An 11,101-nucleotide genomic window follows, 5' to 3' on the forward strand; every position below is an offset into this window, starting at 1 on the left:
TCAAAATTTTTCTTTTCCACATTCGGGTTATTGTTGTCGAAATCAATAAGCGGCGTTTGACACCTCTCCCAATATTTTTGGATGTGTATTGGCAGTCGACCCCTGTTGTAAATTATTACCCAGAACATCAGTAAATAAAGTATTTCAGTATAAATCAGTGGTGCACTACGCCAGCAGAGCTTCGAATACAAACACAACTTTTTTTGTAGTAACCCTGCAAAAATCGTTGGATCATGTGGTCCACTAGAGTACTTACCATTATACTCCACTGTAATCAGGGCATTTTTTAAGTAATACGAACGTGGCCAAATGGCCACGTAGTAGTCCGTCATGGCCACGTAGTAACCATAATCTGGCCACAACTAAATTTCGAAAATGCGGGAACAACACCAAACTGAAATAATGTCAGAAATTTTCTGAACATACATGATTTCCCCAAAATGCCAAAAAAATATATAACTTGCTAATTCTAATGAAGTTTTTTGGTGCTAATCGACGAATGAATGATAGTTAGAAAAAAAATAAAAATTCTTTTGCATTAAATGCATGGGGGGGTGGGTGTTCTAGGAGATATTTTTCCTTTGGCCACCTAGTGAAAATTCCTTAAAAAATGCCCTGACTGTAATGCAGCAACGGACCAACTCATGTTTCTACCCGAACATATTGTCAGCCGATCATTGCTCGTTTTTAACGATTGTAAACACTATACGATGTTTATTGGACTGAGGGTACTCCATGGATTACTCTGATGTAATGCTGAGCTGGAGTATATGGTCCAGTCCTAGGACATCGCAATGTTAATTAAAAAAATAAAATAAATGTAAGGCGCAATAACCTCCGAAGAGATCTAAGGCCGAGCTTCTCTTCCAATTTGCGTCGTGCTCCTCTTGATTTTTCCCTACAAATTGGCCGGACGGGACCTACATGTTTTATGCCGACTCCGAACGGCATCTGCAAGGCAGATGAGTTTTCACTGAGAGCTTTTCATGGGAGAAATACAATCGGAGCGCTTGCCAGACACTGCCGAGGGGCGACCCCGCTTAGAAAAATTTTCTTCTAATTGAAAAATCTTATTTCTAAAATTTTGATGTTGCTTTGCCCGGGAGTTGAACCCAGGGCATACGGTGTGATAGGCGGAGCACGCTACCATCACACCACGGTGGCCGCAATGTTAATTGGACCATATTTTTTGGATGAATTGTGGTTAATTTTGGAGCACTCGCTTGGTCCATAGCGAGTACTCCATACATGCATGCATGGAGTGCTCGCGATTTTTGCAGGGAACTAGAATGTGTTTACATGAAGAATTCACGCATAAGGTTTTTATGATCTCAGCAGATAGAATTCGTCACCGTCACGACGCACTGTATGCATAATGTGCATTCCACATTGTTTAAGGTATGTTTGCAAGTATTCGTAGAAGTCGTATGTGTCAAGCAGATTGAAGTAGTAAGCAGGGTGTGCCAGTCCCAGCTTTAACTATGCCGCGGGACTATCAAAGTACAGCAACGTGGCTCCGACAGACGTAGAGCTTAGTGCTCAACCTACCTCCCAGCGGAATACTTGCCGGGTAGTACCGGGGGTAAATGGTACTCAGACGGTAGGAAGTTTAGTGCGGTTAAAGTCCCACACTGACTTTGAAGCGTTCGATGCTTCCTCCTTGTATAAAAAAAAAACCGTCACCACGTGTGCCATTTTGCACTGACAGCACGTACGTGGTGTAATGACTGACGTAAATACTTTTGTTTAGCAATGAAATTGTCCGAAATTAGCAATAATCGCTTAAGTCCAGTGCATAAATATAGGACTTAGGCGGATATTGCTTGTAATCATATATATATACATACATTTGAACTTCTGTACGTTAAGGTAACGACAAACAAAAAATTAAGGGAATTCAGGATTTTGAGCAAATGGTCTAGCATCATTGCATTGCAAACTTGTGTAGCACATTTTTTAATATACGCGTCATGGCAAATACGCAACATCAAAATACGTAGTTTATTTTTTCAATTTTGAATAGCAAATCAACAACTGTCATAACTAAATAAAATAAGAAAAGAAAAAATTTAAAATGAAAAATAGTTGTTCACGATCAGTAACTGCCATTTGCTATAGCAACGTTTCCAACATCAAATACACAAAATTCTGAACTCCCTTAATTTTTATTAAAAAGCAAGCAGGGAAGTCTAAGTTCGGGCGTTACAAGGCTACGCTATAATATATAAAGTTACATAGAACCATACTCTGAATTAATTTTTCTTCGAGTTATGGCTCCCGAAACATAGAAAATTGCTTAATCATACAAGGGGCGGTGCCACGCACATTTTTTAAAATTTGAAGTTTTTCCTATTTATTGTTGAAAATCCACTTGGGAAATGAAATACCATTGATATAAAGCAATTTTTTGCGACGATATAGCTTATTTTATTCGTCCACGACCCTTTTAAAAATCTTTTATATTAAAGAAGGCGTGGTCCTTAATCGATTTCGTTAATTTTTCTTCAAAGCATTCCTTTCAGTAAAGGCAACCTCTGCCGAATTCTGTTACGATAGGTTTAACGATATTTGATTTATGATTAATAATATTTTTAAAATTGATTTTATCACAAGTGGGCGGTGCCACGCCCATTTAAAATTTTTTTTTTAATTTTTATCAATAGTCTCAATATCAGTCCACACGTCAAATTTCAACATTCTAGGTGTATTATTAATTCAATAATCAGTTTTTTTGTGTTTTCCAAAAAGTTATATAATAAAAAGTGGGCGTGGTTATCATCCGATTTCGCTCATTTTCAATACGAATTTATTCTGGGTCCAGATAAGCTCCTGTACCAAATTTGGTGAAGATATCTCTATATTTACTCATGTTGTCGTGTTAACGGACAGACGAACGGACGGACGGACGGACATGACTCAATAAAATTTTTTTTTCGATACTGATGATTTTGATATATGGAAGTCTATATCTATCTCGAGTCCTTTATAACTGTACAACCAACCGTTATCCAATTAAAGTTATAATACCCTGTGTACAAGTACAGCTGGGTATAAAAACTAGATTACTCATGCAAAGTTTTTGATATTACCAAGTCTTATAGTCAGTTAAGGGCCTTTGATTACAATTTTCAGGGGCTCTGAGATAGTATGATCTTCAATAATGCAAATGAACAAACAAATAAAGAATTTTTGAAATTCGCAAAAATATATAATTCAACCTATTCGAACTTTTTTAGATACCTACAAATGTCCGACCGGATCCCGGTTTAAAAAAGGCATATTTTTATTCGCAACATAAATTTCAAGTTCATTGGGTGGAGTATTGCATAGAGATGTTCAGGAGCCCCTAGGAACAAATTTGGTTTCCCTTTAATTCTAAACTCATCAGTGTACGCCTATTTTTTTGACCCAGGTAATTTGGCAATTTTAAGCCCCTTTTGTAAAAAAACTAGCCCTAATATGAACATTTCAGCATCACTTTGGAACTATACGGAATCTGGATGTGATGATTTAAAAAAGGCATGCCATGGAACTTCCCGGAGTAATAATCTGTGAACTATTCCGTGTCCAAAATACACCAATGCAGTGAAATGCAATCGTAGAAATATGCTGGTACCTACTATAGGAACGCGATTTGATAAAACTATGTTATAAAAATACAGAAATCTAAAGAAGCCTTTGGCAAGATGGAAATTTTTAATTATTTTCAGTTTTGATTTAGTTATAACGAGATTATTTTGAAAGGCGTCTAAAGTCATTAAAATATACGGATTTATAAGATGAGCGATTAAACCCAAGGTTCTTTTGTAGTTTGTTTCTTACTTTTTTCAAATTTATCGCATGTTTTATTATAAATTGAGTCAACTCAAAACTTTGGCTTTTTTAGATTCTATGACACACCAACTGACGAGATTGTGCTGACATTTATAGAATACTCAAGAAGACCAAATTAGGAGACATAGATGCTTTTGAAACTCATTTTTGTATTGGGACTCTATGGAGAAATAAAACTTTTTTTTTGCGTATTCCAAACAAATATCAGTTTTGAATTACATCTGTTAAAAAGAAATTTGCGATATATTTTTTAAAATTTTTATTTAAAAAAACCGAAAGCACAGCTTTGTAGCTCATTCAAATTTTGCCTCACAAAGTGAAGGCAATATCTTTTCTGTATTTTAGATTTATTTTTCTGAGGGCTTCATCGATTTTCTTTCATAAAAAACTAAACGTCGTACATGCACTGCATGGCGCAAACGCGATGAAAATAATTATTTTTCTTCGTTATTCATAATTTTTTTTACAAATATCTTTGTATTTGTAATTTTTAGGTATAATATAACTATTGATCAATTTTACATTTTACCATAAATAAACTTCTTTTTTCTTTATATGAAAGACTTAAAAATATAATTTTTCCCCGACATGGCATCGCTGCTAATATTTCGTTTTGAACGATTTCGCTTTTAGATCCGGAGATCTGAAGTCCGAAGTCTCTGGGAGAAAATCGGAGGGTTGGCAGCCCAGCTTGCAGCCAGCTTAGATTGGTTCAGGTGAGATTAGATTTCAGAATTTCAATACAGATGAACTGGTGGGTGGTGGATCAATAGGAGCGTACACTAGATTATAATATTTTTCATTTGATTTGACTGAATTGAGCATGGTAAATGATTTGGCTGTCCCTTTTCGTCCGCAAAATTAGTTTATCAATGTCCTAACTTAAGGCTATAAAAGCAAAATTAATCCCGTAATGTTCACAGAATTTTCCTTTTACTAGCTTTTTTGACGGTATGGAAAACTCAAGCTTACTTGGACATATTACGTATATCACTAACCTAGTACAGTTTCAATTGCCGCAATTCTGAGAATTTTGGGAGATTTTCTTTTTTTAGCTAGCTGTTCAACCGTTTTTGTTTTACTATCCTGCTGAAGATCTGATAAAATGTGCTGAAACCAAATTGGGTCAAACGAAATGTGAAACAATGCACTGCAATATAAAGATCTTGGCCGTTACTTGGAACCCTCTTCGTTTTTCATTCCTTGGGTAAAGTGCCCTTATATTACATTAAAAGATTATCCTCACGCTTCGAATTCACCACAAAAAAATTTTTTTTACAAAACTTTGTTATTCAAATTGGTGACACTGAAAGGTGTACAGTCACATCTGTCAGTTTAATGAAAACCTGGAAATAGGTAACATTTTTTCATACATTTTCATGTAGCTTTAATTTTCTGGTCTAATTCACTGAGCATTTTCTACAATCAAATGTTCTTAGATTTTTGGTGTTCCCTTTTTCTAATAGCAACCACTTTTCCCTTTGATTTTACACTTTCTGTTTTTAAAGGATTAAAATTGGTGTTATTGATGAGGTAATATTATCACGGTGCCAGTGGTTCTTGACATTTCGCGAAACTCTATTTCTTTTCTTCACGTTCTGTATCCTCGAAACACTATATAACACTAGACTTTGGGCTTTCAATTCTTTCAGACTGTAATAGTAGGTTTTTATTTATCACTTCTACAATCATCTTGTGCGGCTTTTAAATTCAAATATTTAAGGAAACTGTACACTTTTTTTCATGCTATTGCTCTTCAATTCTCGATACAGTGAAAATTTTGAAAATTGTATCGGAGAAGAAGCTTAATTAAAAAGCAGAATAGAACACAATCTCTAACAGTGTCTAACCCATAATGATCCGACAAATACACTTCGAGAAATAATTAATTAAAAGTGAGCATTTTTTTTTCGGAACAGTACCTTTTAAGTTGATTTAACAAATACTTTGGTTCTCCTTTTAATACCTGTCATGGAAATATAGGAAAAATATGTTAAGTTTTTACGAATCTCAAAATTGTTAGTCCTTAAAGGAATGCAGAAAGACCCAGCAATAAGTATACCGAATTGATTGGTTTAGCCATGTCAGTATGTCTGTTTGAACGTCCCTTTATATTAATATATCTTTATGAAATTTGGTCCGCAGGTATATTTTGATGTCCAAGTAGACATTTATCGGAACCGTCCGGATCGGACCACTATAGCATATACATATCTCTCATACATCCGATTTTTCAGAAGGCGTTTTTGTTTGTCTTATCTTCCTCAATTTATCAGGTAGAAGCTTCAAATTTCGCCAATGCTTTCGTATAAGGCACATATTGTTGTCTAAGAATATCCGGATCGGTCGCATATATAGCATATATCCGGTACAAGCCGACTATTCAGATAAGAAGCTTTGCGCAATTTCTGCCTCATTTTAACAGATAGAAGATTAAAATTTCAACAAATGCTTACGTAAGCGTTTATTGTTTTTATAAGTTAATCCTGGCCATAGCTATCTCATGCCACAAGAAAAGTGAAACTTTGTGTGAGGGTTACCGATCTATTTTTATACTCAGTTGAGCAGAGCTCACAGAGTATATTAAGTTTGATTGGATAACGGTTGGTTGTACATATATAAAGGAATCGAGATAGATATAGACTTCCATATATCAAAATAATCAGGATCGAAAAAAAATTTGATTGAGCCATGTCCGTCCGTCCGTCCGTCCGTCCGTCCGTCCGTCCGTCCGTCCGTCCGTCCGTCCGTCCGTTAACACGATAACTTGAGTAAATTTTGAGGTATCTTGATGAAATTTGGTATGTAGGTTCCTGAGCACTCATCTCAGATCGCTATTTAAAATGAACGATATCGGACTATAACCACGCCCACTTTTTCGATATCGAAAATTTCGAAAAACCGAGAAAGTGCGATAATTCATTACAAAAGACCGATAAAGCGACGAAACTTGGTAGATGAGTTGAACTTATGACGCAAAATAGAAAACTAGTAAAATTTTGGACAATGGGCGTGGCACCGCCCACTTTTAAAAGAAGGTAATTTAAAACTTTTGCAAGCTGTAATTTGGCAGTCCTTGAAGATATCATGATGAAATTTGGCAGGAACGTTACCCTTATTACTATATGTACGCTTAATAAAAATTAGCAAAATCGGAGAAGGACCACGCCCACTTTTAAAAAAAAATTTTTTTAAAAGTAAAATTTTAACAAAAAATTTAATATCTTTACAGTATATAAGTAAATTATGTCAAGATTCAACTCCAGTAATGATATGGTGCAACAAAATGCAAAAATAAAAGAAAATTTAAAAATGGGCGTGGCTCCGCCCTTTTTCATTTAATTTGTCTAGGATACTTTTAACGCCATAAGTCGAACAAAAATTAACCAATCCTTTTGAAATTTGGTAGGGGCATAGATTTTATGGCGTTAACTGTTTTCTGTGAAAATGGGCGAAATCGGTTGATGCCACGCCCAGTTTTTATACACAGTCTTCCGTCTGTCCTTCCGCATGGCCGTTAACACGATAACTTGAGCAAAAATCTATATATCTTTACTAAACTCAGTTCACGTACTTATCTGAACTCACTTTATCTTGGTATGAAAAATTAACGAAATCCGACTATGACCACGCCCACTTTTTCCATATCGAAAATTACGAAAAATGAAAAAAATGCCATAATTCTATACCAAATACGAAAAAGGGATGAAATATGGTAAGGTAATTGAATTGTTTTATTGACGCGAAATATAACTTTAGAAAAAACTTTATAAAATGGTTGTGACACCTACCATATTAAGTAGAAGAAAATGAAAAAGTTCTGCAGGGCGAAATAAAAAACCCTTAAAATCTTGGCAGGTATTACATATATAAATAAATTAGCGGTATCCAACAGATGATGTTCTGGGTCACCCTGGTCCACATTTTGGTCGATATCTGGAAAACGCCTTCACATATACAACTACCACCACTCCCTTTTAAAACTCTCATTAATGCCTTTAATTTGATACCCATATCGTACAAACTCATTCTAGAGTCACCCCTGGTCCACCTTTATGGCGATATTTCGAAAAGGCGAACACCTATAGAACGAAGGGCCACTCCCTTTTAAAAATACTCATTAACACCTTTCATTTGTTACCCATATCGTACAAACAAAGTCTAGAGTCACCCCTGGTCCACCTTTATTGCGATACCTCGAAAATGCGTCCACCTATAGAACTAAGGCCCACTCCCTCTTAAAATACTCATTAACTCCTTTCGTTTGATACCCATATTGCACAAACGAATTCTAGAGTCACCCCTGGCCCACCTTTATGGCGATATCTCGAAACGGCGTCCACCTATAGAACTAAGGCCCACTCCCTTTTAAAATACTCATTAACACCTTTCGTTTGATGCCCATATTGTGCAAACAAATTCTAGGGTCACCCCTGGTCCACCTTTATGGCGATATCTCGAAACGGCGTCCACCTATGGAACTAAGGATTACTCCCTTTTAAAATGCTCATTAACACCTTTCATTTGATACCCATATCGTACAAACGCATTCTAGAGTCACCCCTGGTCCATCTTTACGGCGATATCTCGAAAAGGCGTCCATCTATAGTACTTAGGTCCACGCCCTTTTAAAATACTCATTAATACCTTTCATTTGATACCCATATCGTACAAACGCATTCTAGAGTCAACCCTGATCCACCTTTATGGCTATATCCCTAAATGGCGTCCACCTATAGAACTATGGGCCACTCCCTCATAAAATACTCTTTAATGCCTTTCATTTGATACACATGTCATACAAACACATTCCAGGGTTTCCCTCGGTTCATTTTCCTACATGGTTATTTTCCCTTATGTTGTCACCATAGCTCTCAACTGAGTATGTAATGTTCGGTTACACCCGAACTTAACCTTCCTTACTTGTTTATTTTATGTTTATTGAAAATATCGCTCATGTACATCTCTTCTCTATATAATACCTATTTTACGGATATAACGAATGGGATAGGATTATTGCTCAGCTCCATTCCTGAAAGGTATCAAGTCTTCAACACAGCCAAAGACAGTCCCGTCCTTACTTGTTTTTATATAAAAACTGGAGATCAATAACTCAATTTACCATTGCCATTGGGTATTTTTAAGAATAAAGAATTTTGCATGCCTACTGCAGAAATACAAATGCCATTTATTTTTGTCCGATCTGGCCGCTTTAAATAATTTCAAAGGGCTGACAAAGTAGGAATTTTATGTTCTGCACGCAAACATGTTTTAATTAATAGAAACGAAAGATTGCTAGGTTAGGTTAGGTTGAACTGGCCGGTCAATAAAGACCTCATGATGTGTCCATAGTGTTACCATAATTTGTTTGACGACCAAACGGGAGAACCCCAATTAGGTACCAGGACTTATGTTATAAAATAACGCCATCTTCTTGCAAATACTAGAAGTTTACTGCAATGGTCATAATATTTGCATAAAATTAACATTTGCCAGAGTGTACCAAATATCGGAACCCGGCTATGACCCGAAATCCGTGTATTCGGGAAATTTTCCATCCGGCCCAATCCAAAAATTGTTTTATGTACTTAATTGTAGAAAACTTCTATGTGCTGGGTTGTTCATTACTATCTACATTTTACATATATACATATATGTGTACATAAATGTAAGTAATATAAGGAACATACTTTTCACTAAAACTTTGATGCAGGTTATTCAAATTTAGTTTGCTCCCACTGTTTGTTGCTCGCAGTCGTTTTCCTAGATCACATGAATTTATCTTGCTGCATTCCATCGTAAACATATTGCATCTAACTGCGAAGCTATTTTTGGACCATATGCGCTTTCATTATTATATTGATTGACTATTATATAAAAAAATGATTACAAAAATCCACTGACGAAAATCAGAAAAACTGCAAATTTAGCGAATCATAACTTACAAAAATATAAATACTAAACTAGGGAATTTACGAGTCACCGCACACGAATCAAATAAACTCAACTCTAAATAGTGGTGGTTAGGTTTCCCTGCAAGTAGCAGAATAACCAAGCATTGAGGAAGATGCGCTTCATTCCATTGCAATCGGTGCAACTTCTGCGTTATAGCATGACATTTCTATGTACATATTTGTTCAATTTCAATTTTCACATAATACTTGCTGTGACTTTTCCTCATCACTTTTTATTACTACTGATTCTACACTTCGTATTCAGCTGCTCGCTTTTGGCATTGCAAAATTGGAGCAGTGGCGTGTATCCCGATTTTCCCGAAACTGCATTCGCCAATATATATGTATTTGTATTTATAAACGAATACAAAAAAATATTTGTATCGGCCAATGTGCATATCAGCGCGGCAGTTCTATTTGCCACATACAGATTCTCGACGAAAACTCCATTTGAAGTTTTTTTTTTATCAACTCACGAAACCGATGTGTTCAACAACAATAAAAAGAACTCTTGGCGCTTTTCATAAGCCAAAACAAATAGTTATATAGAAAAAAATGTATTCAACATCAATTGCATTTGAATCATAACAAAAAAAAAAAAAAAAAACACATTTCATTCAGCATAGGCAAAAGTATGCTAATGCGATTCATTAAATTCACTTCACAATCAAGCAATTTACCGCTTTTATATTTTTCTTGTTGTAGCACGTAACGAACCGACGAGCAACATATTGGAGTGACTTATTAAAATAATAAATCTGCTTAAATTAGAACTTTACTTCACTTTTATTATTTGTTTATGAACCGGCCATCGCAACAATACTTTAACAGCGACCGCACAATGCGAATGTAACACGAAGACTGAATTCTACGCGTCCACTATCCATTATTTTATATTTGATACGAGCATGAAATACGGAGCGCAGTTATATGAAATGTACGGATTGTAAGCGAATGACAAGTTAAAGCGCTGGATAACACTAAAGATGACAGGACGAAGTTTAGCCGAGAGCTAACTGTTAAGCCTTCGGCTATAATCAGTTCACTGAAACTTACGGCTGAGCACCTTAAAATATACTATAGGTTTTGAAACGGAGACGACGAAGCATGCGACCACTTAACACCAATGAAGCGATACTGATTTTGAACTCTTTGTGGTGAATGCTATGCTCACTACGCTATGTTGAATTTTCAAGCACGCCGACTCGACAATACTTGCTCACCAATAAGAACATCACACTCAAGTGTTTTTTGTATGAAGCTGCCTATACGCCTTGGGGCAGACTATGAATTCAAAGTGCTCGTGTAAACAT

General features: G+C 35.8%; 1 protein-coding gene across 23 annotated transcripts in view; it reads right to left on the reverse strand.

Moving 5' to 3' along the window:
* Window positions 1-10,636, reverse strand: part of Tmtc2 (Transmembrane O-mannosyltransferase targeting cadherins 2) — a 740,743-nt gene extending 730,107 nt beyond the window's left edge. For 9 of the 23 annotated variants that reach the window (XR_010949712.1, XM_067766562.1, XM_067766543.1 and 6 more), the window contains exons 1-2: window positions 9,843-10,628; window positions 9,525-9,752 (exon numbers count right to left, since the gene is read on the reverse strand). The gene's annotated coding sequence lies outside the window, so the exon portion shown is untranslated. Of the gene's footprint in view, window positions 1-9,524; window positions 9,753-9,842 lie in introns of all 23 variants that reach the window. The other 14 variants (XM_067766560.1, XM_067766550.1, XM_067766547.1 and 11 more) reach the window with 13 other exon arrangements.
* Between the last annotated feature and the right edge of the window lie 465 nt (window positions 10,637-11,101).

Source organism: Eurosta solidaginis, chromosome 2 (assembly GCF_040869045.1).
Source record: "Eurosta solidaginis isolate ZX-2024a chromosome 2, ASM4086904v1, whole genome shotgun sequence".
Classification (NCBI taxonomy): domain Eukaryota; kingdom Metazoa; phylum Arthropoda; class Insecta; order Diptera; family Tephritidae; genus Eurosta; species Eurosta solidaginis.